At 34.9% G+C, this 27,351-nt stretch overlaps 1 long non-coding RNA gene across 1 annotated transcript; it reads right to left on the bottom strand.

Moving 5' to 3' along the window:
- Positions 1-1,099: 1,099 nt before the first annotated feature.
- LOC141705050 (uncharacterized) lies at positions 1,100-2,667 on the bottom strand. Its single transcript, XR_012568208.1, has 4 exons — positions 2,383-2,667; positions 1,672-1,768; positions 1,528-1,594; positions 1,100-1,383 (listed from the first exon to the last, which is right to left on the bottom strand). It is a non-coding gene; the product is annotated as an uncharacterized LOC141705050 (long non-coding RNA).
- Positions 2,668-27,351: the final 24,684 nt, after the last annotated feature.

The raw sequence follows: 27,351 nt of genomic DNA, 5'->3' as shown, positions 1-27,351 counted from the left end.
TGTAACTAACTGCCCCCTTCTTTTCCGTTCATTCCTTTTATGTGTGTTTTTTGAAAACGAAAAATCATATATTTGGGCTCGTGCATTTTTGCAATGGCATTATCAAACAGTATCTTCGAAACTTCCTTGTAAGAAGAACTAAGAAAGTAAAAATGATATCAATACAAAGTAACTGTAAGAATACTTGCAGCAGGAGCATCTGCTCTGTGCGCAACAATATACGTGGGCTAAACTCCTCTCCACTACATATTTTTAAGACTTAATGGCATTTTGAATTTCGAGATTTGTACAATATACTCATTTGTCCCGGTGGTTTTAAAGTGTTTTTTTTCTAAAATACTGAAAATGTACCTTTTAAATCTTCGATCGGGAAAAAAAAACGAAGGACCGCAGAAATAAACCTTTACAAACCGGGCGGTCCAAAATTTAAAAGATACGTTTTCAGTACTTCAGAGATAAAAAGAAATACTTTAAAATCACATGGGCATATGAGTATATTGGTGTAAAACTTTAGATTCAAAAAATCATTACTTAATGTGAATTTTTGTTGGTGCAACATGCGAGGGCTCAACAAAAAAATTGCTTTCGTCATCTTTCCCTTTAGACATTACTCTGCCTTCCCTAACCCTTACTGAAGTTCAAGTTTCCAATCTAGATGTCGATTTCACATCGGAAGAGTTGTTCAAAGCGGTAAAAGGTCTAGCAGTCAACAAAAGTCCGGGCCCTGATGGCTTCAATTCTACTTAAATGGTGACACATTGTTGGAAATGACTTCTTAAAAGCTGTCCCCTTCATTTCTTTAAAACTCTATACCTTCCTAAGATGGTTAACACTGCTGTGCCATCTTTAATCCTAACAGCTGAATATCCACAGACTACATTTACAAAAACCAGGTCTAAACTACTGGCCTATATTGTAGCTATCAGTTGTGTATCTAAGTAGTTGTAACGCAAATCTTGTACTAAATTTAATTGTAATATCTAAAATTCTATCTGTACTTCTCCTAAGTTGATAGTATCTTCTTCTAAGTTTTCATGACTCGAATTTGTTGTCTATGTAATACAAATGATAGTATAACAAACATATAGGACATTTTCTGTGCAGGTAATGAAGGAAATGGTGATAAATGTAGTTGTGAAATGTATGTCTGGGCGTGCCTGACAAAGGCTACAAAACTGATAAACTCTGAATATGGTTCCACACAAAACCTGGAACCAGAAATGTACAGTTCGCGCTTCAAATTACACAATTTTGTACTGAAAAAACATACAAAAAAAAATGCATCTTGGCATCTAGGTCTCATACAGGAACCGTTCTTCCATTTGTATTATTATGATCACATCTGAAAATCTTTCAAATTCCTGTCGGATGAGCGACCTTGACCTAAAACAATGAACCAAAATCAAATTAAAAAGAAACGAATGTATCAAAAAATTTGAAAAGCCACATTGTTAACTTAGGCTAGTCAGAAACTCAGAAAGATCTACAAGAAATGAGGACATGACATTGGCGGAGGTAGAGACTTACTACTATTATGAGATGACACTTGATGGACTTCATATTCAGATAACTTGTGGTCATTTATAATAAGTTTCTGTAAAATACAAACTTTGTTGTGAATTCAAGTGAAAATTTAAATTTAATATATAAGGTAGTAAGGGAAAATGCTACCTGCAGTAATAGCAGCACAGACATCTATACTTGAGTTGGGAGAGATTAATGTTTGAAGACGCTTCGTACAAGTCAAGACACGATCACGAGGTATGATCTGTTACCTCACATGAGAGTTTACAAATAAAATTAAGATGGAATAAATGAATATAAATTAAGATAACCTAATCAAAACAAGTGCAAAAAAACAACCCCAAATCATCTTTCACTAAGGAATTTAAAACCTAAAGTGCCACAGTTCTTGCAAACTGTTCAATGTCCACTTTCACCACGGACTGTAACACATCATTAAAACCACAAAAGTGGGCTAAACCCCAGAAGTCAAAAAACAAGATCTTGTCTTTAACACACAATCTTGTCTTTAACACACAGTAAAAATAACAATTGAACTATAAACATAAACTACTAAACCAGATTACATTTAAAGCCAGATATTCATCAGTATTAAAGATTACTCAATATTTCCACGCACATATATGCTGAGAAAAGCCAAATACACGAATTAAAGATTAAAGATTACTCGATATTCTCACACACATTACACATATATACGCTTACCCACTAATTACTTACTCCTACAGTTGAGTTTCAAGAATGTAAAGCAAGACGCAAGAACTTCAAAATAAAGAAAACAAGAATGATGCAAAATAAAGAAAACCAGAATGCTGTAAAATAAAGAAAACAAGAATGATGTAAAATTAAGAAACGCACCAAAAAACCCGGAGAAGCTGCGACGATGTTGGACCAGTTTTGACTTACATCTGCAATGAAGGACAGAAAAACAGAGTAAATGAGTAATCAACAGAAGAAGAACAAAGAGTAAAGAAACTGTGTGTGTGTGTGTCTAAAATCAGTAATGTATAGTCTATGATTTGGTTTTCGTAATCCCCATCTGGGATCGTTTGTTGGCGCCTATTTTTTTCTTAGGTTGGACGGAAGGTTGTATTGAAGATTTCATCTCGGTAAGGTTTTAATGGCATGGCGGGTGGGGGGAGGTGGTGATTTTGGCCTTGGGGTTAAACAAAACAAAGAACTTATTATTTTCCATTCTTGGAGGAAGGTGTTTGAATTTTTTGAGAGCTTTTGAGAGCGATAGGTATTAGGTGGTGGTGTGTTTCCGGAGCCAATGTATTTATACATATCACTTTAAATTCTATTCCCCAAAGTTGGTGATTAATTGATAGATTGTGCCGTAATTAATAGACTTTATTATAAAAAAATGAATTAAAAGATTTTTGATCCAATATTGAATATGTTTTTTTTATAAGAAACGGTTAAAAATCGTCAAAAATTATATTAAGTAGTGAAATGTCGATTCGATCGGTAAAATATACTAAGAAATATCTAAAAATAAAAGAGTAAAAGCATTTAATGCTCATTATTTGACTGAACAAGAGAAATATCTGTGAGCGGTAGCAGTGATCAAATACCTAGAGGATGTGTATGAGACAAGTGTGTATCATTATATTACGCTTATTCATCTAGTACCCCGGCTTATAATCACATTATCCTCTTATTCTATATAAAGTCGCGCCTTAAGTGAGGTGTATTAGTAGTTACGCCACTAGTACTGGTGCATATGATGAAAACTTCTCTTTCCGTTTTCTACTCAGGAATTAGTGTTATATGTTTAGGTCAAGGGTAAATCAAACCAAATATACTCAGTGTAGTTTGTTTAGAGCGGGGTCCCGTTTAGAGCGGGGTCTGAACAAGGTAAAATTTTCGTAGCCATATTGTTATTTTGGAAAATAGGGAACCTGTTTTCGTGAATAACCCCGACTTAGTGAAAGGGAAGATAAATGTGTATATGTGCGATAACTGAGGTCATGACATACTTCACATGAGACTTACATGTGAACAACCACACCAGTGTCTATCGAAATCTAAACTTTACACTTGCAACTTACAAAGAAAACCATTTACCACATACGTGTACATGAAACTTTACAACCGAATCCGGTGCAAGTCACGAGATTCAGCCTCAACTATTCTAATATGTCATCTCTAATCAATCCTATCTAATGTCATGTCACCCGTGAGATTTAAGGCCTCCATATCCAAATTCAATTAATCATGCCACGTTCTACGCAGTTTACCTCTGTTTCTCTTCAAAATATTTTCAACCAGTCTAACTGAGGTGGAAGTACGTCTGCGTCTAACATGCCCATACCAACGTAAACGTCCCACCATTATTTTCATGGAAATAGATTCAACACCCAAAATTCTTATTAAAGTATTATTTGGAATATAATCTGCCATTATGCAACCAAAATTTCATCGCAACATATGCATTTCTGCAGTTTCCAATATACGTTCTTCGTCTTTACTCAATGGCCAACACTCGGAACCATACAACAAAGTCAGTATAATTGTCAGTCTATAAAATTTATCCTTCAAATTTAAATGTACACTCTTATCACATTACACTCATGTAGTAGCCTTCAATCTAATCCAATATGCCTTAATACGAGTTGCGTAACATCGGCTGGAGTATCACCATTGCTATTTACGATAGAGCCTAAATACTTGAAACTATCAGTTTGTGAAACACGGTCATCTGAAATACAAATGACAGCACCCTTCTCTTGATTCTCCTCATTGAAATTAGTTCAAAGGTACTCAGTCTTAGAACGGCTCAAACGCAATATTTTAGCCTCCAATGATGCACGGCATCGTTCTAAGTTTGTATTAATCTCAGCCTTAGATTCCGCGATTAACACAATATCATCAGTGAACAGCATACACCAAGGAACAGGAGCTTGAATGGTACGAGTAATCACATCCAAAATAACAATAAAAATCAAGGGGTTTAATACCGAGTCCTAAAGAATGCCCACCTCAACTGGAAAATAATGAGTATCTCCTAATAACGTCCGAACACAGTCCTTACCGCTGAATAAATAACACCTATATAATCAGGTAGAACCTCTTGAGGCTCTAATCATCTCCAAATTACTGCACGTGGTATACTATCATATTTACTTCATACGCCTCACACAATCAAGTATTTCGATCTGATACTTCTCAATATAGCGTGTGTATCTATATCAAGATGGTGAAGGTGTGCCAGTATATTTGAAAGGGAAGAGGGAAGATTGGGTTTTTTGATTAATTTAAAAAAAAATTGAAATTTAGATTTGGAAATAGAGAGATACTAAAAATTTAGTAGATTGTAAAATTTGGTAGACTACTATGGGTAGGGGTGATCGTGGTGCGAGCGCTGTGATTTTTTACTCAAACCACAAATCAACCCTCAAATGCGGTTTGGTCAAATTTTCAAACCGTGTCACGCTACTTAAAAACCGCATAAACTGTATTATGAAAATACGGTGCGGTGTGTGCGGTGTGTGCTATTTACATATTTTAAAAAAAAATCTAATTACATAGAAATATTATAAAATTTTAGCCAATATGGTGGCCAAAAATAATGTCTTTAATTAAAAATAAATACATGTCGGTGATTTGTGATATTTAAGTTAACATGTTTTTAATCATCAAAGCTTATATTATTAACTAGCTCATTACAAGAATTTGCAGGAACAATATAATGACTTTCGGAAAATGAACTGAACTCAGGAGAGACACAACTTCAAGAGCTAAGATCAACAATGACACTAATAACCATCTTACCCATAATTAAACTGACTAATACTAGTAATAGACCCAGACTTAAATAGATTAGACCTGGACTTGGATACTAATACTTTAAACTTAAATATGTAACCTAATAGATGAAAGTGATCATCATTCAAACCTGAATTATATTAAACAAAAAAATTTATTTATAATATAAATATAAGTATAGATATAAATATTTTATATATTATAAATTGCAGTGCGGTGCGGTTTAAATCGTAATGTTAAAATGTTAAACTGTAAACTGCACTGTACCACGCGGTTTTTTAAAATTCAAACTGCAGTCGCATCACAAAAAATAAAAAACCGTATTTTGCGGTGCGGTGTGGGACGATTTGAATGGTTTTTTTGATTTGTGCGTTTTGATGATCACCCTTAACTATGGGTATGGGGTGGTACGGAGATCCATGTGTTTATGTGAAAATGTTAATACATGTTTAGTCTTTATTAGTTGAATGCAGATACGCCTCTTACACGGGCGTGGAAGGAGGGTATAAAAATATCTTCATTTGACTATGGATAATTTAAACATGTTGGCATCCAAAAATAAATCGTCTCGTAAATTTAAAGAGCAGGTGAATGCCCATTATACTATCATCTAGAATTTATGTAATTTTTAAAATTCTAGCTTGCACATGTTTTATTAGAAATAAAGTGTACGGACCCTAATAATTTAGTTAAACCGTGCAAAAAATACCACTTGAAGCAGTTTATACTCAATGATTCATCAAATAATAAATGACGGGAGATATATACTCTTCGTGTAGATGGGTGATAACAGCGAAAACCTTTGTAATATTGACTATAGCCAATAAAAACACATGGTATAGATTTTGGATCAAACTTAGTCTTCTGATAATCAGCCAAATTCGGATAACGACACCCAAATGTACGAAGTGATGAATAAGTTGGTGTTGTGCCATAAAGCTTTTCATATGGAGAGATAATTCCAATAACCTTAGAAGGTATCCTATTGATCAAGTCAAACCGTTGTGTGAAAATCTTCGACCCACAAAAATATAGGAGCTTTACAGAGATATAATAATGAAGACCCGTCTCGGTAATATGCCAGTGCTTTCGTTCAGCGCGGCCATTTTGTTGGGGTTTATGCGGGCAGGAATATTGATGAATAATCCCATTATTATCGAGGTAATATTGAAATGCACATTTAGTAAACTCTCCACCTTCATCACAGTGAAACGCTTTAATAACATTTCCAAAAATATTAAGAATCATCATGCGAAACTTATGAAAATTTTCCATTACTTGTGATTTGTTTTTCATAGGATAAAGCCAAGTATAACGTGAATGATCATAGACAAAAACCAGATAATAACGAAAGTATTGGGGTGACGAAATAAGAGCAGTTCCCCATACATCGACATGAACTAAATTAAATAATCCAGGAGCAATTTTATTATCCAAAGAAAAAGGCAACATACATTGTTTGCCAAATTGGCAACTAGAATAAACTAGACCAAACTTCAAATTAAATAAAATAAAACTCTGTTTATTTAACAATGAAAGAACACGATTTGAGGGATGCCCCAATCGTGTGTGCCACCGTTCATGAGATCCTTCTTACTATAAAGAAGCTACCAAAGCAATTGACGATGAATTTAAATTTATGTCTCCTGGATCAAATAAATGGTCAAACATATATGGTCCATCACGCCTACTTCCGTTCCCAAGTATCTTTCCCGTTTTTCGATCCTTAACAAGAAATTCAGATGATGAGAAATCACAATGACAATCCATATCATTAGTTAGCTTGCTAATGGAAATAAGATTTTTGGTTATCAAAGGAACTAATAGCGTATTTTTGAGATGAAGTTTGCCAAATTTAATGTCACCAATATGAGAAATATATAAAGTATAACCATTAGCAGTTTGAACTGTGTTATCCCCATTATAAGGGAGTCATGGAACTGAAATTACCTTCAGAATTTGTCATATAAGATGCGGCTTCTGAATCTGGGTACCATTCTGGATCATTAACATATGCGATAGTGAGAGCAGAGAATTTTTTCGGAGTTTTGGCATCTTGGTAGCTATTATCAAACTGACGCCAACACTTAATTGTAGTGTGCCCACGTTTTCCAAAAACTTGGCAAGAAGATGGATCACTGAATCATGACGGAAATGAGGGGTGCGATGAACCAAAATTAGATTTGGTATAACCCTTCTTGTACGAGCCTTTGAATGATTCTCCTTGCTTTTGTTACCCTGCAAAATTAAATTTGTTTTTCTTTGCAAAAAAAGCAGTATCAAAATTATGATGAGAATTCATACGAATGTCCTGGCCATGAAGATTAGGTACTAATTCATCATATGGAGGAACAGGTGGACGAGCAAATACTGAAGTAACAAAGGCATCATATGCTGGAAGCAGGCCATTAGAACACAGATAACCTTATCTTCATCCGAGATTGGTTGACCAATAACACCCAATGAGTCAGAGATTCGTAAAACGACGAAGATAATCATGAATAAATTCTCCCTGTCATTGCCTGCAATTTTGTAATTCTTGCTTCAATTGATATTCCCGGGCCTTTGATCTCTGTGAAAAAGTATTTTTGAGCTTTTCCCAAACATCTTTTGACGAGGAAAGACCGACAACTTCAACAAGAACTTCTCCGTAAGCATTAATCCAACTCAATAACACTTGATCTGTTGTAAGCCATTTGTCAAACGCTAGGTTTGGAATTGAACCTGCGGTAGCATCACTCCCTCCATTGGAAATAAGAGAGGCCGGTCATGGAATAGTTCCATCGATATAACCCATAAGCTTTTGGCTTCGCAAGAGAGGAACAAACTGAGAATGCCAAAGTAGATAGTTGGATGCAGTAAGTTTGATCGAAATCAAAGTTGTAATAGACGATGGGGAAAAGGAAGGGAGGGTGTTGTTAGAAGATGCCATAAGAATGACAAGAGAGGGTGGAAAAAGTATATATAATAAGATTAATGTGATCTTCAACAAGATCTGAGATCTGATACCATAAAATAAATGAACATAGGAGTAAACTCAACACCTTGTGTGTTGATTATTCATTATAATGCTCTATATTTTATAGAGTAGAGTTACAAACTTACAGTCTCGCACTATATGGGATAACGATGATACATCTCTGTCTTAGCAACTGAACTTATTATTTAGTAGTATTTCTCCAGCTGAACCTTATCATCTATTATATATACTCCCTCCGTTTCAAAATAACTGTCCACTTTTGAAGAAAAAATTTGTTTCAAAATAATTGTCCACTTACATTTTCAATGTCGCTATGCAAGATATAAAATTTAGTTTATATTTTCAAGATGAATTCTACACCACACACAATTATTATATCACTAGTTTCTATTTCCAAGGCTAACTCCTTACCATAAATAATGGTGTAGTTAATGTAGTCAATACAATAAATATGATAACTAATATAACTTTTTTAACAATGTTATAATTTCTTAATATGCGTAATTTTTTTGAAAGTGGACAGTTATATTGAAACGGAGGGAGTATAATAGAGCAAATGGGGGTTTCAATGAGATAATTTAATCAAGTAAAATAACTGTTATACCCCCTAAGATATAAAAATGACATTTTAACTCTCATCCTATTTATTTCGTATTAATACCTTCATTATTATAACATATTTAATTCTCTACCCATTAATAGCTAATCTTGATTATTTTATTTTAAATAATATATCACATAAAAACTAATAAAATGTTATTAACAAATTAATGATGTTCAAAAACTTACAAATATAACATGATTTCGTGGTATCCGAATTTTAATAATATGACATATTTTCGTATCATGTTAATTAGTATGATGGAATGACAAAATTTATTATTCATCATCAACTAAGCTTTAAGTACATGTAAACCATGTCGAGTAAATAATATATTACATAATATCAAATAATTACTTACAAATCGAATTACATGTAAATTATAGAGAAAATGCCCTAAATAATATTATTTTATATACCTGTTGTCCAAATTATCACTTGTCGGGCTGAGTGCCCTTTTGTCGAGGAGAATTCCCATTCAATAAATGCGTACACCAAATCCATACCTGCAACCACCATAACTCTAACGTTGGTCACATTTTTCCATCTCTGCCTCCTTTTCTAATCTGGCACCGAAATTCACGCTCATAACATTCTTTTATACTTTGTTAAAGATATATAAACACTCATATATACACGGAAAACTCAATCGTACATACACAAATTTACTTAATTAATTAGCCCAAATACAGGGTTTTTTTCAAATTTGAAGTAAGCTTTATCACTAGACTATAATTTGAAATTAAGATTTGATTACTTTCTATTGAATATGAATTTTTTGAGTATGAAAATAGAGAGGTTGTATCATTTCGTTAATGTACGCTAAAAAGGGAGTCAGTCGGTGGCGATGTTGTATATGTTTGTGTTAGTCCCTTAACAATATGACAAGAATTATAGAAGGGGGGTTGAATGGAATTCTTGAAACTTTTTCTTGAAATAAAAATGTTCTAACTCGAATATATATAAGTGTGAATTGATTAGCACAATGCGGAATAGTTACTTAAATGAATCAAATCACAAGTAATTAAAAAGAAGAGTCTTTAAAATTTTCTGGTGGATTTGAATGTTTCCACCAGAGATATATATTATATATCAAGAGAACCCTGTGTGCAAAATGCTCACAGCTGCTTACAACAATTGAACAACTAAGAGTACAGAGAAATGCTAATAATTCTGCTTACAAATGTTTCTCTGCTTTGTTGCTTAGTTCGATAGTTTCTTAGTTGCTACTTCTTGGTTTATATATCACCAAGATTATAAAGTAATGAGACAGGATAATAAAATAAAAACTATCTAGTCTATTACAATGCTACTTCATTACTCTATTCCAGCATCTTTGAATATCTTCATAATAGCATGGAAATGGTAATGCTTCTTTGTTCTCGAAAACCCAGTTGAATAGGCTACCACATTCCATTTGCATCCACTCGACGCATGTGACTATGTTGTCACTGTCAATAGATATTTGAATTCTGTATCCGTCGAGTTCATGATCATCCGTTGGGTTATTGATCATCCGTCGGGTTGTCTAGTTGATCATCCGTCGATTTCATTGTAGTTTATCCGTCGGGTAGCAATCTGGCACTTGACTTCATTTCATTTATGCAGAATTACAAGACATCATCTATGTACAATTAATCAACCTATTCTGCATATCTAGTTAAAGTCAGCCTGACTTGAATACTACTTAAAAAATCTATACAATGGTGTATGCAGAAATGTGCTACAGACTTATTGTTACATAAGCTACTCACTCGATGGATAATAAGTCATCATCCGTCGGGACTATATTGAGTCATCCGTCGGGACTATAAATCTTATCCATCGAGTGCTACATAATTTCACTAAGTAAAATCTACCAAGGTGTTTTGTTCATGAAATCATCAAGTACACAACATATACACAACAATCTTCCCCAATTTATGTCTACTGGAATTGTAGCCATAAATTAAGAGATACTTGATGATAACAAAACACCCTAAAAATACAACTTTAAAAAGAAAGTAGATATTACTGAAAAGTGCTTCAAATAACAAAATGTACAAAGTTTTGCTCACAGTCATTTTCAAAATGCTCCTCTAGCCTGAGCAGATTTGTCTAGTTCCTTAAAGGTCTAGATCTCTTTCCAAGCTTTCTGTTATTTTCTCCAATCGGATTTTGGAGCTGCCTGTGGAATTCCAGTTCATCAGATTCTGAGAGATTTAGCTTTCCCTGCATTTCCAAAAGAGTCTCATTGCTGGAGATGCTCAATTGGTCTTCTAATCTGAAAAATCTTTTCACACCTTTGTCATCCATAAACTCCATCAGCCAGTAGGGTCTTAGATGCACTCTTCTCCCTGTGTAAGGGATAATTAGAGTCTTTGGAAGTACATCTTTAGCTCTAACACTCCTTATCTCTTCAATCTTCTTCAGTACCAATCTTCTTGCAGTAATGTTGAACCCAAAGTTCTTGTTGAAGGATGAATAAACTTTTATCAGTACATCTTGGCTTTCTTGAAGGATCCTGTGAAGTGGCCACTGAATCTCCTTTCCTCCTTTGTACTTGAACACTAACCTTTCAGGTAGGTTTCTGTATGCATCAATTCCTCTCACTTCATCTAGTTCATCTAGATATAGGTTTAGATCAGAAAATTCTTTGATGTCACACAAGTACATGTAATCTCCTCTATTGACTTTGGACTGAGCTTTGACTACAGATTTATATTTGAGAGGTGACAGCTTCACTTTCTTGACTGCTCTTGACTTTGTTCTTCTTGGCTTGCTAAGGATTGGTAGATTGAAGTCAGGAATTGGTATGTTCTCCCATTCTATTGGCTCATCCTTGGGCACAATAGGTTCACCATGAATATTCCTGTAGGGATCCACCACCCTGATATCTTCAAAAACCACAGAGGGCTTTGATGCTTGAGTTGTAGATGGTGTGGATTCCTTAGGAAATTGATCTTTCAATTCCTTGTCAACAATATCCAGTTTTCTTTTAGTTCTTTTAGCCAATTCCTTGATTCTTGGAGAGTTCTTATGTTGCTCAACTTGCTTCTTTGATTCAGTAATTTCAGATGGCTGAACAGGAATTTATTGTGATGAATTTACAGCATGTAGCTTAGCTAAGATAGCAATTTGCTCTTTCTTCTGTTTAGCCTTTTTAGCATCTAGAGTAGCTTGCTTCTTTTCCTGCTTCAATCTAGCATTTTCTTCTCTCTTTGCTTGAGCAAATTAAGGATGTCCAGCCACCACACAAATTTCTTTCCCATTCCTGAAAATCTTGGCAATTCTCCTTTTAGAAGCTAAATCAGCTGGATCTTTGTAGAAAGCAATTGATCTTGACAGAAGCTTCTTTTCATCAGGCTTGGGTTTCTTATACACAGTATCCAAGGGGTTCTTCAATGATGATTTTGAGTAGTTCACCCTTGGTTTAAGAATTATTTCAGCCTTTGGAGATTTGATGCAGGAAGGCTGTCCTCTTTCCAGATAGTTCATGCTCATCTCATTCACACTAATTTATTTGACTTGAGAGTGATGGATGGCTGACTTAACTGGCTCCTTGACAAGTTCAAACTTCTTCTGTATTTCCTCATCAATCTTCTCCCAGTTGACTAAACTCAACTTCTCCTTATCAGTTGCTCTTATGTTGGCTGCTGCTGCATTGATCAGATCTATACTATCTGTAACTGATGGCTTTGAGACAGTAATTGAAGGCACAATTACTTTACTGATTTGAATTTGAAGCCTCTCCCCCTCACTAGGTCTCCCCCCCTCACTTGGTCCTTTATCCCCCTTTTTGTTATCATCAAGTTGAGGTGAGGAGGGAGTTTGAGCAGCCACCATTTTTTGCAGTAAATTTGTCTGTTGGGCTTGATGAAGATGAATGGCAGTTAAAGATGCTTCCATGGCTGACATTCTTGTGTCCAAGGCATCTATCCTGGTTGACAAATCAGAATTTTTCCTTAATTGCCTCTTGACGTCAAGCATTGTAGCTTCTGGAAGTTTAGAATCTATCTTATCTGAAATGGCCTTCTTCATCTCCTCAATATCACCCTTCACGGTGTTTACATCCCTAGCATGCTGGAAGCCCTGGATTTGTTGAAGTTGCAGGGAGGCTAGATGTGCCTGAAGGAGCTTCTTGGTGCTGGCATTAGTAGTGGTTTGAAGAGCAGTATTTGTCTGATTAATTAGCTGGATCAGGGTTGTCTTGAAGTAATGCTCATCACAGTGCTTTGAGAAAGCCCATGAAGGCATACCTGATCTTGAACTTGAGCCTACTTCTCCCCCTATGTCCATTGCTTCATCTTCACTATCCCTACTCCCATCTCCAAAGAAATTAATTGAACCACCAGTCTCATAGTCAACATCACCAGCTGTAGAAGGCAAAGCTGTGATGGCATCCTTAGCTCTCATCATAGACTGTGTGGTATGCACCAAATTCAGCATCCTTTCTGCATTGTCATTGCCCTGTTCAGCTAGAAGTTGATAAGCTGGAACAGGGTGAGTAAATGCCTCAGCATCAAGGGAAGTGGAATCTGTATCAGCTTTAGGATGCTGAGATAGTGGACATTCATTGACTCACTAGCAATGACATCCATTCTTATAGCTCCAGTACCTGTATTTCTCTCATTTTCTCTCTTTTGTTGCATCAGGGTCTCACCCTGGCTCCCCACCCTCACACCCTCACCTTCACCTACTAAGGTGGGACTCCTCTCACTCTCTTTTATCAATCCTGAAGAAATGGACTGCATAGTTTCACTCATTTCCTCTCTTTTTTCTTGGGAGCAACCCAGACTCTCACTCAAAACACTCTTCTCTCTCAATCCTAAGAGTGACTGCACAACCACTAAATCTTCTGCACTTGAAATAAATGAAGTTTGAAGCTGTGCAGAGATACTCGATGAATGAGTTATATCCATCGAGTGAGTGGTTTTGGTATCCGACGGATAACTGCTGTCAAGCTTATCCGTCGGGATAAAATCACTACTCGACGGATGAGCAATATCCGTCGAGAGAGTAGAAATGAATGAGCTGGGAATAGAAACTATTGTTGACTCTGTGCTGATTGAAGTTATTTTGGGCACAGATGATACAACAGTTCCTGAAAGAATTGGCAAGTGAGCCAATAAATCATCTAAAAGATGATGCTCACTTACACTAGATTTTGGCTTCCCCAACAGAGTTAAAGAAGGGGAATCAGGAATTGATGTGTTTATCATATCCACATCCAGAGAATTTGTTGGTGAGCTAGGTGTTTGAGCTGCTTCTATAACTAGAGATTTTGGTTGTGACTCCCCATTTATTGGAGCCACATCAAACTGAATTTGTGAAGGTGTAATGACTGTGTCTGTTGTACCAGTTTGCACTGTGTGTGTACCCTGTGCATCCCCAAAGGTTTTAGATTTCTTCTTTCTGGCATAAGTTTGGGGTGAGCTTGTGTCCTTAACCCTCTTGGCATGTGCTCTAAGTTGAGAGCTTTGTTCAATAACTACATCCTTTTCGGAGGATGCAGCTAGAAATGAGCTTTTGTCATTTTTAAGCACTGCAGTTTGTTGGGAAACTGCAGTATGGCTAGACTGGGATCCACTCAACTCTCCAACCTTATTCTTGGGGTTTCTTTTATGTTCACCCCTTCCCTCACCTAATTTACCCTCCTTCAAACTCCCCTCTTTGGCTTTAGTGGATTTTGCAACTGGCATCTTTTAAGAGATACCAGAGGGGGTTTTCTTTGATTTGGATTTTGAAATAATTGTAGGTTTGGTAGCTTGGGTAGGCAACTATTTGGTCATTGACACAGTTGCCATAGCCACACTAGAACTCAAAGAAATTGTTGAGGTTGGAATAGTTGTAGGGATAGATGAACTTACCTCACTTACCTGAGGTGCTTGCATTACAGGAAAATAGAACAATGGCACATCCTTGTGATGATTGGCCCTGTTCAAATCTGCAATGAGCCTTCTCTCTTGAACCCAACAATCTAATTTGTTGTTAGGGTTCTCAAGCACAATCTCTTCACAAAGGTGGTTAGCTAACATCATAAGTAATCTAGCATAATACACATTCTTACCTCTTTTATTTAACTCTCCCAGTTTAAAACCTAACTCAAATGAAACAAGGTCACTAAAGTTAAAATACTTATCTGTAACTAGCATGTAGAGCATGTTAAGCATGGAAATATTCACTGAATCACCATTACTGATCTTTCCTGAGAAAACCCTTGTAACTACATCACACATGAAACTCCATTCTTTTCTAAGACCCATTCTCCTAATGTCACTCAGTTTAGAAGTAGGAAGTGCATAGTTCATGAAATGAAGCATATTGATTATATCAGTGTCAGTGTGTGGTGAGGTCACATTATCATCAGGAATTTTGAAACATGCTTTTATCACATCACTATTGATACATAATTCTTTACCTTTAATGGTTAGTATGATGGTCTTATCTGTAGAGTTGTAGGTAGCAGTGGTCCACATCTCTTCAACAACTTCACAGAAGATCGTGGGTGATTCCAGCATGGCATAATTGAGCTTGCAATTCTTCACAAAGTCCATCATCTTGTGATAGTCACCAGATTGCTGAATACCCTTGTTCACTAGTGCAGTGAAATTGTTCTTCTCATAAATGTACCCAGTTTGAGACATAATCTTTACAACAGGTGCCATTGTTAAAGAATAAGAGCTTGAAGAGAAAGAGAGTAAGTGCTTTGAGAGAGAATGAAATTAGAGCAGTTGAATTGAGAATGATATAAGAAAAGCGATTGAAATAATATAAGCTTTTATACTATCTCAAAAATAACTGATAAAAATAATAAAGTAAAATAAAGTAACCAATAGAAATTGCCTAAAATAGCCGTTTAAAAATAAACTGTAAAAATTGCACCCATTATCCGTCGTGTTATGCTTACAAACTGTAAGTATACTTGATGGATATTGTACAGGGAATTAACGGCTGAGATTAAGACAATTCGACGGATGAGGATAAACAGTTATCCGTCGAGACATAAAATATTCCAGAAAAATAATTGATTTTTATTAGCAAATAATATACCGACGGATGATCAAACTCGATGGATAAAGATCATTTGTCGAGATGTAAATTTTGACTTAGCCAAAATTTCATCCAAGACTGAAAAATCAATTAAATTTCTGGCTGCATTTCAACTTGAAAATTAACTCATATAGATTTAAGAGTAATTAAGCATACATAACTCACTTACCAACCTTGAGAAGGTGGATTCATCCAGTGGCTTGGTAAAGATATCTGCAAGCTGCTTCTCACTTGGAACAAAATATAGTTCCACGGTACCATTCATTACATGTTCCCTTATGAAGTGGTACTTGATATCTATGTGCTTTGTCCTTGAATGTTGTACTGGATTTTCAGTGATGGCAATTGCACTTGTGTTATCACAAAAAATAGGAATCCTCTCAACTTGCAAACCATAGTCTAGCAATTGATTCTTCATCCATAAAATCTGTGCACAACAACTACCAGCAGTAATATATTCAGCTTCAGCTGTAGAAGTAGAAACTGAATTTTGCTTTTTACTGAACCAGGACACAAGCTTGTTTCCTAGAAATTGATAGGTTCCTGTTGTACTTTTTCTATCAATTCTACAACCTGCATAATCTGCATCTGAATAACCAGTTAGATCAAAACCAGAATCTCTAGGGTACCAAATGCCAAGTTTTGGTGTTCCCTTGAGATATCTGAAAATTCTCTTAATAGCTATTAAGTGAGATTCTCTAGGATCAGCCTGAAATCTAGCACATAAATATGTAACAAACATTAAATCTAGCCTACTAGCTATTAAGTACAAAAGTGAGCCAACCATGCCTCTATAACTTGAAATATCCACAGACTTTTTAATAGTGTTTAATTCAAGCTTAGTTGCAGTGGCCATGGGAGTTTTTGCAGATGTGCAATCCACTAGATCAAACTTCTTTAAAAGATCAAAAATGTATTTAGTTTGACTAATGAATATTCCATCACTGACTTGCTTAACATGTAAACCAAGAAAGAAATCAGTTCTCCCATCATACTCATTTCATACTTATTTTGCATCAGTTTGGCAAACTTTTTACAAAGTTTCTCATCTGTAGAGCCAAAAATAATATCATCTACATAAATTTGAACAAGTATACTAGAACCATTAATATTTCTAAAAAATAAAGTTTTATCTACAGTACCTCTTGTGAAGTGATTTTCCAAATGGAACTTTGATAAAGTGTCATACCAGGCTCTAGGTGCTTGCTTCAGTCCATAAAGTGCTTTCAAAAGATAATAGACATGATCTGGAAAATTTGGATCTTCAAAAATAGGAGGTTGACTGACATAGACTTCTTCCTCCAAATCTCCATTTAGAAAGGCACTTTTGACATCCATTTGATAGACTTTGAAATTGGCATGGGCTGCATAGGCTAAGAAGATTCTGATGGCTTCAAGTCTTGCAACAGGAGCAAATATTTCATCAAAATTTATACCATCTTGTTGATAATAGCCCTTAGCAACCAATCTAGCTTTGTTCCTGACTACTATGCCATTTTCATCCATCTTAATTCTGAATACCAATTTGGTATCTATTGGATTCTTTCCTTTAGGCTTAGGCACCAGCTTCCATACATTATTCCTTTCAAATTGGTTTAGCTCCTCCTGTATAGCTAAAATCCAATCAGGATCTAACAAAACTTCTTCTACCTTCTTTGGCTCTTCCTTGGAAAGAAATAAGTGAACCAATAAGCTGCTGGTTTGAACAACCATCTGTATCTGTATAGGATAATAATTTGCCAACACTGGCGAGTGCCAAATGAACAAGACTGGAAACAAGAACCAACATATGCACTGGAACCTGCTGATCAGTCAAGATACAGTGCAGATCTATACCCAACTGCATAGACCCAACCAATATAAGGAGTACTCAGGCAACCATGGCCTATTAATTAAAGGTCTGGGTAAAACCCAGTCCGCATCGTAACCATCCAGTCCAAAGCTTAGCATCCGGAATAATCGGAATACTTTTGATGTATCCCAACATCAGGATATATCATAATATATGTAACAAGGGTAAGAATATTGGAATATGAATAGAGGATTCAATAAATTGGGAGATATTAAGAATCGAAATGAAATGGAAACAAGATTCAATAATTTTGTAACAGTGTATATGAACAAAATTATCAAAGATAACTGATATGGGAAAATGAGATATAATTCACTATTCTGAATTTAGAATAGGGGAAAACTTGCCTTGCGCATACTTAACCTGGTTCAACTCAGCACCTTCGGTCTCTAGCTTGCTCTGCCTTGCTGACACTGAACCAATCATAGAAAGATAGTCATTTAGATAACTTACTATATACGTATATCTCGAATTGATACTACGTAAACTCATCAGTCTACCCATGCGTTTCCATCTGACTCGCATATATACGCATATAATTATATAGCACGTAAGGTTCACATAACCACGTAAAGCACATAGTACATAAAGCACATAATTAATTTTTAGACTTATAATTATTTTTAGAATCGATACTAGACTCATATTTATAATAACTAACCCTATATGATTTTATTACAATTTTTCGGAATTTATTTGACTCGATTCTACCCCTAATAGGGCCTATGAATAATTAATTATCGCAAGACCACTCTCTTCTGGAAGAAATTATAACTTACAATTATTTTTATTGGATTCGTTTCATTTTTCTGAGTCTAGGGGTCCTCGTTTCGCTCAAATCGGACTAACGGTTTAATTATTATGAATTAAACAAGATTTAATTAATTAATAATTAATTATAAATAATTAATTATAAATAAATAATCCTTAATTATATTTTTAAATAATTAATTTATAATTATTGTATTTTAAAATAATTAAGCCCTAATTATTAAGATTAATTACTATTTATTACAATTATTTACAAATTATTAATACTCACTCGATCAGATCGATTATTCACAAATAATCAATCGACTCAATTAACTGATACGCTATTTATCGAATAATTACTTATTACTCGAATTATAATCTAACTCAACGATTAATTACTCGTATAAATACGAACTATTAGCGATCCTCACATAAATATTGAACCATTATATTATTATTATAAATTATACGATTCGTTAATCAATTAATTATCTGTATTTAATTATACGATACGAACAATTATTACGACATTCTTCGAATAATTATCGCTCGAATAATAATTCTAATTATTGAATCACTACTCGCATAAATACGAGTTACACGTAATATTAACTAATTATCCTATTATTAATCATATTATTTAATCCTTATTTATTAATTAATTACCTAATTATTAATTAATTACCTAAATATTAATTAATTAGATAACTAATAAATAATTAGATAAATAATTAAATAATTAATTAAATTCGAATTTATAAATTAATAAGATAATTCAGAAAATAATTCTAAGAATTTAAAACTGATTTTTAATTAATTATTAGAATTATTAAAACTGATTTTCTGATTTTTAAAAATATAATAAATAAATAATATATCAGAAACATGTTTCAGGATTTCAGATTAGGGTTTTTAGGATCAAACCCGGGTCGAAACCGGGTTGCAAACCGGGTCGAATCCGGGTCGCGAAGAACACGAACCCAGCAGCCCAGAAACCCGAAGCCGGCGGGAATTTTCCGGCGAGTAAAAACACGACCAAATCGTGTGATTCCAGTCCGATTCTTCTGCGTGATCGTTCCTGGCCACCATAGCAACCTCCTCCCACCTTCCTTCTTCTCCGTTCGTCGACGATGTCATCGGAAAAACGAAGAACACCGCCGTGGCAGCGGTTCTCCGACGAGGACGAAATTAACACCAAAACTGACGAAACCGGTGCCGTTCGACTGTAAATTCAACGATCTATTCATTCCCATCAACAGAATCAACAAACAACTAACGATTCATTCAGACCGAATTCGAAATAAAAACCCGAAAATACAAATTAGAAATCGATTAAACTAACAACAAAAACGATTACATAATTGAAAACTACACTCAATCAGCTTCAAAACGGATACTTACATGACTGATTTGGTTAACAGAATCACGATCAAAATTGGCTTTGATTTTCCTGCCCTGTTCTTCACCCACACAAGAATTTCTTGATTTTCTGATTTTTTTATTATTAATTACTAATTAATTAACAGTAAATCAGCTATTTATACTTGTGAAAATAATACCCCCAAATAAAATTAAGGGGCTAATTACACTCCTAATAAAAATATTTGGCCTCAATTTTTATAATTTTTGGGTATTAATAATGAATTTTTAAATATTTAATAAAAAGAAAATAAATGCTAAAAATTCTCAAAAATTGTGAATATTACAAAAATGCAAAGAAAAATAATGTATGATAATTTTATGATCATATAAAAATAAAAATGTGATTTTTGTGGGGTTTTTGGTACCCGAAGGGGTCCGGAAAAGTCATTTTTCGCGAAAAAAGTAAATTTGTAAAACGTCTAGGGGTTGAGAATAGCGATATGGTATAGGGCATTTTTGGCAAAATAGGGCCAATGATTTTGTTTGAAATACGGGCTTTTAAAACATGGTTTTGAGCTGTACGGGTTTTGATATAAAATATATAACTTACGATAAAACACTCAATAAATATCCAAAACACGTTTGGATCAAAACAGACAACACGTAACACATAGCAGTTTGCGTTTAATGACTCAACACATTTAATCACATAATAATACACATAATTTATCTTTATTATGATATAATACAAGCGTAATTTCTCGGTCGTTACAGATTGCCTTCGAACAGATGAAGCATTATGCAACTCGACAGATGTTGAGTTTTGTGCTTCATTGGTAGTAGATTTATCTGCATTATCCTTAGACACTGTTTCTTGATCACTTTCATCATCACTGTCATCACTAACCATCTCCACATTGTCGAGTTTGAGGCTCTCATGGTAATCTCCATCTTTCAGTCCTTCAATCTTTTTATCATCAAACACAACATGTATTGATTCCACAACAATGTTGGTTCTTAGATTGTAGACTCTATATGCTTTACCAACAGCATATCCAACAAAAATTCCTTCATCCGCTTTAGCATCAAACTTCCCATTTTGATCAGTTTGATTTCTCAGAATATAGCATTTGCAGCCAAAGACATGAAGAAAATTTAGAGTTGGCTTCTTGTTCTTGAACAATTGATAGGGAGTCATGCATCTTGCTTGATTAACCAGGAAAATATTCTGAGTGTAGCATGCAGTATTTACAGCTTCAGCCCAGAAATAGGTTGGCAGTTTAGATTCTTCAAGCATTGTCCTTGCAGCTTCAATAAGTGATCTGTTCTTTCTTTCCACTACTCCATTCTGTTGTGGAGTCCTTGCTGCTGAAAACTCATGCAGAATCCCATTTTCCTCACAAAATGCTCTCATGACAGAATTCTTGAACTCAGTTCCATTGTCACTCCTGATTCTTCTAACCTTGAAATCAGGATGATTATTGACTTGCCTTATGTGATTGATGATGATTTCACTAGCCTCATCTTTATACTTTAGGAAATATGTCCAAGAGAACTTTGAGAAATCATCTATAATTACTAGGCAAAATATTTTCCTTGAGATGGACAACACATTGACTGGTCCAAACAAATCCATGTGAAGCAGTTGCAAAGGCTCTTCAATTGTTGAATCAAGTTTCTTCCTGAATGATGCTTTAATCTGCTTCCCTTTTTGGCAGGCATCACACAGTCCATCCTTAGAAAACTCCACTAGAGGAATGCCTCTAACCAGTTCTTTCTTTACTAGCTCATTCATGGTCTTGAATTTTAAATGGGATAGCTTCTTATGCCATAGCCAACTTTCATCCTGACTTGCTTTACTGAGAAGACAAGTAACGGATTCTGCATTAGATGAGTTGAAATCAGCTAGGTACACATTTCCTTTTCTCACACTAGTGAGAACCACTTTGTTGCTTCTTTTGTTAGTCACAACACAGGCTTCTGAATTGAAGGTTACTGAGTTGCCTTTATCACAAAGCTGGCTGATACTCAACAAATTGTGTTTGAGACCATCCACTAAGGCAACCTCCTCAATGATGACATTGTCCTTTGAAATTAAGCCATATCCCACAGTATAACCCTTGTTGTCATCTCCAAAAGTAATACTTGGGCCAGTTCTCTCCTTAAACTCTGTGAGCAGGGTAGAATCACCAGTCATGTGTCTTGAACAACCACTATCCAAGTACCAAAGATTCTTTTTGTTTACCTGCACACATCAAAATCAAATCAAGTTTATTTTGGTACCCAAGTTTCCTTGGGTCCTGCCTTGTTAGCTTTCTTTTTTTGTTTCTTAGGCTTTATCTCATTTAACTTGGGGACATCAGATTCAACCTTGGTCATTTGAGTTGGGCCTTTGAAACCATTCATTGCAACAGAATTATCATGCATATTATAATCAACAGGGAATGGCATGCTGTTAGTAAACATGTTATTCCAGTAAGGCATGCTAAATGGCATTTGTGGCATACTAAATGCAGCATAATAAGGATTAGGTGCAAATGGTGTTAGTGTAGGTGCCCTAGAGGCAATACATTATTCTTTTATCTTTATGTCAGTTGATCATTCAATAAATGTATTTATTATGACCTTAATTACTGCGATATTTTGTTAGCATAATAAATGTCCTTAGAATCATGATACAAATTATATAGTTTAAGTACATGACTTGAACTTGAGATTATATAATATATCATATTCTTAAAGGTCCCTAGTCGAGTATTATTATATAGGACAATAATAATACATAGATAGACTAGTATGTTGTTTGACAAGATAACCACATCTCATTGGTTATAAGTATGGGGATACTGAAGTCAATACATAGGTACATGTGAGAGTACATGGTACTGGACAGACCCACAGTGAGATTCTTCATGTTTAATAAAGTCATAAGAAAGACTCACAGTGATAATGGTGTAACGATCCTTTGACTTGAAATCATTATATTTCTATACGAGGATTAATATACTTTGACTACATTAAAAGTTACTTTTGATCGGGTGATGATAAAAGTGGACATCGGGTATATCATGAGTCGTATGAGAAATATGAATGATAGATAAAGGATTTAACCCTCCTATAATTAGGAGAGATATTATTGGCCTCTTGATTGAGTGAGATTATAAAAGCATGGCCATGCTCAAATAATGATTTGTTTCAATAATCTACTCATGCATCAAGTAAACCCAGATTAAATGTTGAAGAGGATGACTAAATACATGCCTCGAGTTTAATCTATAATATGTATGGTTAAAGGGATTATATTACACGAAAAAACATTAATCACGAAAGGTTTTATCTAATCACGATTTAATTATTGTTTAATTGGGTAACAATGATGTATTACTAGATACCGCTCATTGTTTATAATTTTATTAGAGAATAAAATTATTGCCAATTAAATAATAGCCTATAGGGTCGCACAAATAGAGCACTTAATGGAATAGTTAATTTAAATTATGGATTTAAATTAATTGATGATTATTTGAATTTTATTATAATTAAGTAAGACTTAATTGAGATAATATAAATTCGAATTAAAAGGAATGTTTTTGCCCATAATAATTAAGTATGACTTAGTTATTAATTAAATAATAGAAATTCGTTTTTATTATTTAATCCAATACCTACTAGGGTTGGGCTTTGCTATTATGGGCCTTTTTAATCAGTCATTATAAATAGATAATGAGAGGTTAAAGAGGCTTGAACGTTTTTTAAGAAAACCCTAGCAGCAAAGAGAGGCAGAGGCAATTCAGATCGTCAAGAAGGAGGCTAGTACATCCATTCCGTAGTCAAGTTCGTGAGACGTTCTTGAAGGTGCTCGTGTGGATACCATAGAGGTGTTTCTCCGAGAGGTAGACACAAAGCGTGATAGCTAGGATCTCCGTTGAGTTCGTAAAAGTTAATCTCTTGAAAGGTATGATTCGTTATCTCCATAATCTGCCCATAATTATACATGGATCCTGTTTTTGGGTTTCGAATTTTTTTGTTTTATTTACGTTTATCCGCTGCGTTTTATGCCTTCGGAACCCAACAATGGCATCAGAGCTACGTGTATAAGGGGCTGATTTGGTTACGTGTTTACTGTATTTTTACAAGTATGCATGTGTGATGAGTCTGCCATGATAACAGTTATGTTATATGAGTCTGCCATGATAACAGTTATGTTATATGAATGATATGATGAATCTGTTAATGATCTATATGATGATACTAGTATGTTTAAGATCTGCCATAACTCATATGTATGCGATCTCTTAAAATATGTATACTGATACACGTTTTTGGTAACTGGGATATGGATCGTGTATATACTGATACATGCTTCTGGAATAGTATTCTGATACATGTTTTTCTAGTATTCTGATACATGTTTTTCTAGTATTCTGATACTTGATATGGAATAGTATTCGAACCGCGTGGTTAGGGTTTCGTTTTTAATTTGTGCTTATGACATATGCTTTACTTATTTATTATTCTTGATTGGATCATGATAAGTGATAAATAGTATGTCATCTTTATATGATCTATCATGTTCTTTAATGGTTACTGAGCATGGTGCATAGTTATGGCCTTAAGACCTTAGTTGTAATGGTTTATTCTTTTGGTTTGTAATAAATACGACTTGCATGTCGTTTTCTATTTGTAGTTGTTTTATCTCGAATGTAACTCGAGTTCTTTTGTAAGTTCATTAGTATAATTCTTAATGTAACATCCTAGAAGGACAAGGGAAAGAGGAGGCATCCTATGGAGGCCAAGGAGACAATGGAAGCAATAGAGAAGACATATGTAATAGTTATTTTTACACCATAGATTGACCTTGATCTTTTCATTAGCCTGAAAAGATCACATAGGATTGGGCCATAACTATTGCACGTTTACTTTACGTACTTTTCATATGATGTATAAATAGTATGTGTAGAGTAGAAAAATGCATGTTTTAATTAGATTAATGATGTATGTATGTATTAGATACATCACTCATGCCATGCCTTTAAACAAGATAAAATCTGTAACGACTCAAGATTTAAAATTAACAAACGATCATGAGATTCTCGTGTTTATGAAACACGGAATAAAATACGAATTTTCTTTATTTCTGACATGGGGCGATTTTGTCAACAACGGGTTCATAGAACTTGTGAGGCTGTGGGTTTTAAGCGAGACCGATGTGACTCCTCCACTACCTGGAAATCAAACCATTGACGAGTATTGATTTGAAGTATTTTATTCAAGGAAAAATTGGGAATCTCTTTATGATGGGATCATGATCGTTCTAAATTAAAATCCCTAAGTAAAAATATTAAGTTTTAATCAGATGCTTTCCAATGAATGAACACTCATTAAATCCTAGATCGATAAGGGGAAGGGCTGTCAGTGGCAGGGGACTCCTATCTATCATGGTGAAATGCGACGAATATAAACGGTTATATTCGGACGTTGTATCATTGGGTCTAACTTAACTGAGTCATCATAATAAGGTGAATATAAACGGTTATATTCAACTATTATGAACTTAGAAGCATAGAGTTTGGTTAAAAATCTATTAGATAGATAAGATCAATTGTTGTTCACCAAATTATCCAAGAATTATATATGATATAATTGACAACTGTTGTCTACCTAAATAATCATGTTTTAAGGATACCAGTGGTTGACTTAGAACATGACGAAATATGGATCTTGGCTCACTAGAAAGATTTATGGGATATACTTTCCGAATTAATAGTTAGGGCTATTAATTTGATAAAAAAAATAGTGGGAGATATATTACGAATATATCATAATCATATGAACATAAAATTTTAACTCAGACAATCTAATGTTTATTTTGCGCTTTTATTATTGTAGATACTGAGTAATGGCAAACAACACAAACACACTATCCGTACGTTCAGTCCTTGAGAAGGACAAGCTGACAGGAGGAAACAACTTCCTAGACTGGCAGAGGAATTTGAGGATTGTCCTCAGGCAGGAGCGCAAGCTTCATGTCATTGATATTCCTCCTCCAGGCCCCCTTCCTGAGGGTGCTACTGCTGATGAACGAGCAGCACGCACAAAGGATGAGAATGATGCAAATGATGTTGCATGTCTTATGTTGGCAACTATGAGTGCTGAGCTTCAAAGACAACATGTGCATATGGATGCATATACTATCAATGAGCACTTGCAAAGCATGTTTGCAAGCCAAACTCGTCAAGAAAGGTTCAACACGAGTAAGTCACTTTTTAATTGCAAACAAGGGGCGAGTGAACCAGTTGGCCCACATGTTCTGAAGATGATTGGTTACATTGAGTACCTTGAAACTTTGGGTTTCCCGATTGGTCCGGAAACTGGTATTGACCTAATCATGAATTCTTTGAACAACAAATTCACTCAGTTTGTTGTGAACTACAATATGAATGAATTTGACAAAACACCTACTGAATTGTTGCATATGTTGAGAACATATGAGACCAACATGAAGACAGCTGAACCTGCTCCCATACTGATGGTGGGAAATAAAGGTAAGGCCAAAGGGAAGGAAAAATGGAAGGGTAAGAAGAAGATTGGATCTGATTCTACAACCAAGCCAAAATCAGGTCCCAAACAGGCTTTAAAGCCTAAAGGTGGTGTGGCCAAGGGTGAATGTCACTACTGTAAGAAAGATGGTCACTGGAAGAGAAACTGTCCAATTTACTTGGAGGATCTGAAGAAAAAGAAAGCAGTTCAGATTTCTGGATCAGGTATTTATGTTATAGAAGTCAATTTGTCTATTTCTACATCCTGGGTATTTGATACTGGATGTGCTTCTCACATTTGTATAAATGTGCAGGGCCTGCAGAGAAGTAGAACTCTGGCTAAGGGAGAAGTGGACCTAAGAGTAGGCAATGGAGCAAAAGTTGCTGCTTTAGCTGTAGGGACTTATTATTTATCTATGCCCTCTGGGCTTGTTTTAGAACTAGAAGACTGTTTTTACGTGCCTGCGATTCGCAGAAACATTATTTCTGTTTCTTGTTTGGACAAGAAAGGTTTTTCGTTTACAATAAAGAACAACAGTTGCTCTTTTGCTTTGAATGATTTAACCTATGGTGTTGCGCGTTTATTTAATGGTTTATATGTTCTTGATTTAGATAACCCTGTCTGTAATATAGAAAACAAACGACTTAAAATAAATGACTCAAATCAAACATACCTCTGGCATTGTCGTCTAGGCCACATAAATGAGAAACGCATATCCAAATTACATAAGGATGGATACTTGGATAAGTTTGATTTTGAATCATACCAAGAATGCGAATCTTGTTTGCTTGGTAAGATGACTAAAGCCCCTTTCACTGGTAAGGGTCAAAGGGCCACTAAACGTCTGGAGCTAATACATAGTGATGTATGTGGCCCAATGCGTGTAATGGCTAGAGGAGGCTACTACTACTTCATAACATTTACTGATGATTTCAG

This window comes from Apium graveolens, unplaced genomic scaffold, assembly GCF_009905375.1.
Source record: "Apium graveolens cultivar Ventura unplaced genomic scaffold, ASM990537v1 ctg8482, whole genome shotgun sequence".
NCBI lineage: Eukaryota > Viridiplantae > Streptophyta > Magnoliopsida > Apiales > Apiaceae > Apium > Apium graveolens.
Note: the sequence above shows the minus strand (reverse complement) of the source record. Positions and strands in the feature narration are given on the sequence as shown.